The 8,620-nt window shown below is 41.2% G+C and overlaps 1 protein-coding gene across 1 annotated transcript in view; it reads left to right on the top strand.

The window, feature by feature from the left end:
• The first annotated feature begins 5,948 nt into the window (after positions 1-5,948).
• LOC118402521 (GREB1-like protein) overlaps positions 5,949-8,620 on the top strand; it is a 39,465-nt gene continuing 36,793 nt past the window's right edge. Inside the window, exon 1 of the mRNA XM_052476726.1 lies at positions 5,949-6,147. The gene's annotated coding sequence lies outside the window, so the exon portion shown is untranslated. The remainder of the gene's footprint in view (positions 6,148-8,620) is intronic.

Raw genomic sequence — 8,620 nt, 5'->3', positions numbered from 1 at the left:
GACAATGCTGGGCCAATTGTGCACCGCCCCATGGGTCTCCCGGTCGGAGCCGGCTGCAACAGAGCCTGGACTCGTACCCAGAATCTCAAGTGGCACAGCTAGCACTACGACGCAGTGCCTTAGACCGCTGCGCCACTCAGGAGGCCAGGCCTGTTCATGATCTGAGGAGGGGGAAAGATGGTGTTTATATACTGAACAACATATAAACATGTAAAGTGTTGGTCGCATGTTTCATGAGCTGAAATAAAAGATCCCAGAAATTGTCCATACGCACAAAAACCTTATGTCTCAGGTGTGGCATATCAAGAAGCTGATTAAACGGCATGACCATTACACAGGTGCACCCTGTGCTGGGGACAATAAAAGGCCACTTTAAAATGTGAAGTTTTGTCAAACAAAACAATGCCACAGATGTCTCAAGTTTTGAGGGAGTGTGCAATTGGCATGCTGACTGCAGGAACGTCTACCAGAGCTGTTGCCAGAGAATTGAATGTTAATTTCTCCACCATAAGCCGCCTCCAATGTAATTTTAGAGAATTTGGCAGTACGTCCAACCGGCCTCACAACCGCAGATTACGTGTATCCACCCCAGCCCAGGACCTCCACATCCGGCTTCTTCACCTGCGGAATTGTCTGAGACCAGCCACACAGACAGCTGATTAAACTGTGGGTTTGCACAACAGAATAATTTCTGCACAAACTGTCAGAAACCATGGCAGGGAAGCTCATCTGTGTGCTCGTCGTCCTCACCAGGATCTTGACCTGACTATGGTTTGGCGTCGTAGCCGACTTCAGTGGGCAAATGCTCACCTTAGATGGCCACTGGCACAAAGTGTGCTCTTCACTGATTTAATCCTGGTTTCAACTGTATCGGGCAGATGGTGTTGGGTGGGTGAGCGGTTTACTGATGTTAATGTTGTGAACAGAGTGCCCCATCGTGGCGGTGGGGTTATGTTATGGGCAGGCACAAACTATGGACAATGAACACAATTGCCGTTTATCGATGGCAATTTGAATGCACAGAGATACCGTGACGAGATCCTGAGGCCCATTGTCGTGCAACGCATTCGCCACCATCACCTCATGTTTCAGCAATGTAATGCACAGTCCCATATCGCAAGGATGTGTACACAATTCCTGGAAGCTGAAAATGTCTCTGTTATTCCATGGCCTACATATTCACCAGACTTGTTTGAGTTTAGTTTGAGTTTATTTTATTTTTACAGGGACAGTTCACATTAATCAACATTTTAGTAAACATATTCACCAGACTTGTCATCCATTGAGCATGTTTGGGATGCTCTGGATCGACCTGAATGTCAGCGTGTTCCAGTTCCAGCCAATATCCAGCAACTTCGCACAGCCTTTGAAGAGAAGTGGGACAACATTCCACAGGCCAGAATCAACAGCCTGATCAACTCTATATGCCTGTGCTGCATGATGAAAATGGTGATCATAATCATAATCAAATGGTGATCATAATGTACACTTTCCAGAGTGGCATACCATCACAAAAAACAGAGAAAATGCATCTTATAATATTTTAACATGGAAATAGGTGTTCTATCATTCAGCCTACAGTAGGCTTGTGTGTGTTGTTCAGTGAGACTTCTGAAAAAAACATGCAGGGCTTGACATTGAAAATGCTGTTGTGTTGTTTGATGCAACAAACCACTTCACAAAATAAAATGCATTATTATTCTCAAACCAGTATTTTATAGAGAATCAGACAAATTATGCTACCCTATTGGCTACTTAGCTTATTCAAGCCTGTCTCAATATACAACACTGCCCCTTTAACACAAAATAAAAGGCTATTTTCCGAGATGTACACGTTTTGTGCTCTTGTAGGAAGCAATCATTCCCATTTTGCTGACTACAAAGATATATATAACTGGGCTAATAACTCACTAACTATCTGAGCATATGAACAAAATGTGCACACATGGCTACATGCAGCTCTCGCTTTGATCTTAAAACAAGCGCATCTACTCATGACTGCTTATGCTGTAAACCCAATCCAGTTCAAAGTAAATGGCACAAATCCATATATGGCAATGGTCTATTCACATATAGGCCTGAGCTCTGATAGTTTATGCCCCACTGGTCTATGCCCACTGGTCTAGAGTATGGGCTGGGTAGTGCGTATCAATGCAATAGAATCCTACTCTGATGCGTTCTATTTACAACAAACAGTCTTTGCATAGTTCATTTTGTTTCTGTATGTTGCATTGATAGTGGCTCATTTTGCTTTGATTCGATCACAATTGCCACAGTAAAGAGACACGTTGATAGTATTAACAGAGTAGAACGGTGGTCACCAACCTTTTGAGTCAAGATCACTTTCTGAGTCTAAATGCAAGATCTACCACTCAGATTTTTTTTACATGAATTAAAAAAACATAAGCCTATGCAACATTAACCAATTTTTTAAAAGTTCTGTAGTAATGAGGTTTGTGCAGTAAGCTATAGGCCCAATACATTATCACTGCATATTTAACCAGCAGCATACCACCCTGCATACCACTGCTGACTTGCTTCTGAAGCTAAGCAGGGTTGGCCCTGGTCAGTTCCTGGATGGGAGACCAGATGCTGCTGGAAGTGGTTTTGGAGGGCCAGTAATTGACACTGCACTGTGTAGGGTGCTGTCTTTCGGATGGGACGTTAAATGGGTGTCCTGACTCTCTGAGGTCATTAAAGATCCCATGGCATTTATTGTAAGAGTAGGGGTGTCAACCCTGATGTCCTGGCTAAATTCCCAATCTGGCACTCAAACAGTCATGGTCACATAATAATCCCCAGTTTACAATTGGCTCATTAATCCCCTAGGTTGTTGCTGCAAATGAGAACGAGTCAATTTACCTGGTAAAATAACAGATAAATAAAATAAATAAATGAGCCTTGTTCAGGGTTGGGGAGTAACAGATTACATGTAATCCATTACATGTAAGAGATTACAAAAAAACGGTAACTGTAATCATTACCAGCAACAATATTGTAATCAGATTACAGATACTTTTGAAAAACAAGATGATTACCTCGAGGATTAATTCAGAAAGGATGTCTGCGAAAAAAATATTTGACTGTTTTCGCAATGACATTCAAATCACCATTGAAAAAAGGCGCAAATTTAAATTCGTTCCACCTGAGCAAGTCTGACCACAAGTCAGAGACCACTATGATGACACGCCAAATGTGTTTGATGGATCGCGGGAAAAGATCAGGAATAAGCTTTTCTAGGCTACAGTCCAAGCTATGTATTCCAATGGTGCCATTGCTGTCGGCATCCAAAATTATCCAATTTGAATAAATGCTTGGAGTTAAGGGTGGCAGTGGTGGCGCATTGATGTGAATCGCACTGCTGCGCTCTCATTTAGCTATTTTATCCTGCAATGTTGTTCAATTGGTAATATACATTTTTGTTTCCTTCTAATGCCTCTTAAGGGGAAAGTAATCTAAAAGTAATGGAATGTAATCAGAATACATGACTAAATTTGGATAATCCAAAAATTACATTACTGATTACAATTTTGGACAGGTAACTGTAACAGATTACATGTAGAAAGTAACCTACCCAACCCTGGCCTTGTTTGAATTGCCCTGCCAATGCATTGTTGTTCAGGCCATTTTTGATGATGGTGCCTGCCCGTTGCGATTTTAGCTTGTACATCTTGGTGCCAGCAAAGCCACAACACAACACTAAACAATACGTTAATTGCGCTATAACGGTGACAAACCGTGCTTACAAACTGTTGGGCCTAAATCAAATCAAATTGTATTTGTCACATACACATGTTTAGCAGATGTTAGTGCGGGTGTAGCGAAATGCTTTTGTTTCAAGCTCCAACAGTGCAGGAATATCTAACAATTCACAACAATAGTCACAATACACACAACATTTACATTTACATTTAAGTCATTTAGCAGACGCTCTTATCCAGAGCGACTTACAAATTGGTGCATACACCTTATGACATCCAGTGGAACAGCCACTTACAATAGTGCATCTAAATCTTTTTAGGGGGGGTGAGAAGGATTACTTACCCTATCCTAGGTATTCCTTGACAACCTAAAAGTAAAATCATGGAATTAAGGAATATATAAATATTAGGATGAGAAATGTCGGAGTGGCATAGACTAAATACAGTAGAATAGAATGCAGTATATACATATGAAATGAGTAAAGCAAAAATATGTAAAAAATTATTCAAATGACTAGTGTTCCATTATTAAAGTGGCCAGTGATTTCAAGTCTATGTATATGGGGCAGCAGCCTCCAAGGTGCAGGGTTACGTAACTGGGTGGAAGCCGTCTCGTGATGGCTATTTAACAGTCTGACCGCCTGGAAATAGAAGCTATTTTTCAGTCTCTCGGTCCCAACTTTGATGCACCTGTACTGACCTCGCCTTCTGGATGATAGCGGGGTGAACAGGCCGTGGCTCGGGTGGTTGTTGTCCTTAATGATCTTTTTGGCCTTCCTGTGACATCAGGTGCTATAGGTGTCCGGGAAGGCAGGTAGTTTGCCCCCGATGATGCGTTGGGCAGACCGCACCACCCTCTGGAGAGCCCTGCGGTTGAGGGCGTTGCAGTTGCCGTATCCTGCGGTGATACATCCCGAAAGGATGCTCTCAATTGTGCATCTGTAGAAGTTTGTGAGGGTTTTAGGCGCCAAGACAAATTTCTTCAGCCTCGTGACATTGAAGAGGCGCTGTGGAGCCTTCTTCACAACACTGTCTGTGTGGGTCGATCATTTCAGATCTTGCGGTCCCGTCGATGTGGATAGGGGGGCGCTCCCTCTGCTGTTTCCTTTAAGTCCACGATCGAATTCGCCAAAGCTCTAGAGCATATGATTAAGTATTTGTTTGTTGTAGTTACGTGTATTTTTTATTTTTTATTACATAATATATATATTTTTAACTCTTCATTGAAAATAAAAATTGGTTGGCTATATTTAACTTTTTATTTATTTACAAGCTATAGCCTAGACGTGTTGTGTTTTCAGGCACACACTGCAGTTTATAGACTAAATAGTATGGCTGTATGGGCCTACTGGAATGATTATTTGTGGAAATATAAATTAAAACTCCTTTGAAGTGTTACAGAGATTCACCTACAAAGGCAAATCATCAGTGACAAGCTTTCGGGTTACTGGCCTAACGATCTTAACGCTAGGTCATCTACCACCCTGCATTTGAGTAGGCCTATGCAACCGAGCATTTTTCCCGACAGAGGGAGATGTTCTCAAACTTTTAGTCAAACCCCATGGGAGGAGCTGATTAACAACTTGTATCACAATGACCGTTGGAACAATTGTGTTAAACCTGTTTGAAACTGTGAAAACGCATCTAGATCTACATGCAACTAGGAAATGAAAAACATGTGCGTGCGTGCATGAAACATGTAGCCAAAAGATTGGCCTTTTATATGGTTCCAGTTTCGATGGTGTGGGCCTATCATTTCTATACTTTGTATTCTAATAAGCTTTTATTTTGTATGCTTTACAGTAAATATAGTTTGTGTGTCCTACTTATGTAGGCCTATGCGATGATGCAATTTATAGCCTAAGTGTTAAACATTAAATACATCAAACTTAACCAACATTTCATTGTGTAGAATGTAAATCGAATTCAAATGAAAAACGATGAAGATGAAGACTTAGAGATAAACTATAGTCTAATATTTTGTTTGTTGAAAACAATACACTTTTGGCGTGGAAAATATATATACATATATAAATGTATGTCTTTAAAAATCATTAATTATGAGGAACCACGATCTCGTTCTGAAAATGAGAAACCATTTTTTTCACTGAACTGGACTGCTTCTCTTGCGCGCATTTGAGGCATAGCCTACAATGACTGAGCGTCAGTTTTGCACGTTCTGAACTCTTTGTTTGTATTATATCCACTGTTCATTACAAGAACTACAAGCAATTTCCCAATTAAAGCCAAACGCTACATGCAGTAATTCCTTGACGTCACTTGGAGGGCTCCCTGTTGTCTACTGTGGGTGGCTCAGATGACCAACAGGAGCTGCCAGCGCCGTGTGGAGAGAGAGAGATTCAGAGAGAGAGAGAGCAAGACAACGATCGATTCTGTGCGTGCATGATGGACATTTAAACATCCACTCATCTGAAATTGCAAATTGGTAAGTCTTTTTTCAATGACTGATGTAGGCCTATAAAATGTATGTATTTTACAGCTGGCTATACATGGAATTTGATATTTTCTTCTTTCCATCGAACATCTCATGTTGCAGGTGATGGGTCAAGTTGAAACAGAGAGACTGTCTATATTTCATCCAACTCTATATTGCATTAGATTGAAATAACAAATATGTTCTGTCTAATATATATTTGCTCAGATAGAATATACCATGATGACACATTGTATTTTTTCTCTGTCTCTTACTCTAAGAACCTTTGTAGAAATATTGGCTAATAAGCTGCCTTTTCTTTATCTTATTGTAAGTTTGGATGGGCAATGAGAGGAGACATCAGATGGGAGTGACCAGGAGATGTGGTGTCAGTGAGCTTATACTGTAATTACTGCTTTTACAAATCTGTCTGTCCATCCTAATCTACTGTACTGTCTCCCCCATATTTCATGTCCTAGAGGATAACTCATTTCCTCCTGTCTCCACATTATCTCTCATTTATCCCGCCCTCCTTCTCCTCCTCCTCCTCCTCCTCCCAATTTATGGCTGGACAAATACCTTTCTTTTTGACCAAATGTCCTAAAAGGACCAGCATTTGAAAATGAAATAGAAAGTACCTAATCACAAATTGGGACTGCTAGCTAATATTGGGTTGTTGCCAGTCATCAAACTGCTCTGTATTTTACATGTGACTACAGCCTTGGACTATTTCATAGACTATACTGAGTCAGGTATGGTTGTGAAGTCTCATCAGTCATATGTTCTCAGCAACCAACATCACTTTTTCATATTCCCATGCATTGCATCTCAATAAATTACAACCCTAATAAGGCTAACTAATATCCTCACTATGTTGTTGTGATTGTGATAAAGCAAGGTCACATGATCAGTTGCCTTTGCGTTTCATCTGGGCCTGCAGTTCCTTGTAGCATACTAGTTTTGATGACATTCACTTGGCGTCATCGGCCGATGTGTATGATGATGAACTCTGGGTGGCTTAGGACTGAGCACGTGCGGCCATGTCAGTGAGGGCAAGGGGCTTTCCGGCAGAGTCAGGGGCCCCGAGTAGAGCTCTGAGCTGACAATTTGGCTCTCGGGGGGCTGGCCCTGGCCTGGCTTCCTCACAGGCTGACATTGTTCCCAGGGATCAATGTAAAGTTAATCTGAGGGAGATAAGAATAGCCTCCTCAGTGGCAGACAGGTTTCTCTCTTTTTTCTTTTCTCTCACTCTCTTTCTCTTTTAACTCGTGTTTGTGGACCTCTTTTTTCTTTCCTAAATGGTGCAGCTTCATTGTGAAATCACCAGCGGTTAACTGCTTTGAAGGCAATCCCAATTTGAGGAACATGGAAGTAGCTTGAAGGCAGCCTAAATTTGGCATTGATGAGATATTCAAGAAACTTGCAAGAGTTCCGTGTCATGAGTGCCCTATCTAAAAAATAAGGATTCATCTCTTATGTTATTTTCATTTATTTAACTAGGCAAGTCAGTTAACAACAAATTCTTATTTACAATGACGGCCTACCCCGGCCAAACCCTCCTCTAACCCGGGCGACGCTGGGCCAATTGTGCGTCGCCCTAAGGGACTCCCGATCACGGCCAGTTGTGATACAGCCCGGGATCGAACTAGAGTCTGTCGTGATGCCTCTAGCACTCGGGAGCAATCCTTTAGTTTATAAGAACAGAGAAACACAATAACGTGCTGTATTGATTCAGCTATGATTTTAATACTTTGAGTGAGTCGTCACAATAAGATTAGACTCTTCTCCTTCACAATCCATGGTCTGTCTTTCAGGATCTTTTGTTTTTCAACTACCAAAACCTGCAGGGAGGGACAAAGGTTTAGTTGAATGCCACCTGACATTTCTTGAGATCACTCAATGCTTATTTTAGGAAGGTGTTACCAGGGTAACAGCTTGATAAGCAAATTTTGAGTCTCCCTGGTTTCATCTCTAGCCTACTGTTAATGTCTTGAGATGAAGGTCATAAAGGGCTTATCTGATGATGAATATGGTAGTAAGGGAGACAAAATCCAGTTCGCTGCCAGGGAGAAATCCTCATCTTTGTCTTAACACCTCCCGACTTAGAACTGATGACTCGGAAAATAGATGGTCTCCAAAACAAACACCATCATTGATCAAATTGCCACGACATGACATTTTGAATAAATGTTTTGCAAATGGTACTGTTTAATTCCACAGTGCCATGGACTTTTTCCTACTATTCACAAAAATATGCTTATACCTCCAAATTAGTGAGTGGTTTCTGTATGGATTTTTAGGTTGCACTTTATTTTCGTAATTACACTGTAATATACATGTTAGCTTCTTGGGGATTCCTTAAAACAAGCACTAGAGATCAAGAGTTAGATACAGTGCCTTGCGAAAGTATTCGGCCCCCTTGAACTTTGCGACCTTTTGCCACATTTCAGGCTTCAAACATAAAGATATAAAACTGTATTTTTTT

Source organism: Oncorhynchus keta, chromosome 23 (assembly GCF_023373465.1).
Source record: "Oncorhynchus keta strain PuntledgeMale-10-30-2019 chromosome 23, Oket_V2, whole genome shotgun sequence".
Taxonomy (NCBI): domain Eukaryota; kingdom Metazoa; phylum Chordata; class Actinopteri; order Salmoniformes; family Salmonidae; genus Oncorhynchus; species Oncorhynchus keta.
This window is presented reverse-complemented; position numbering and strand designations above follow the sequence as displayed.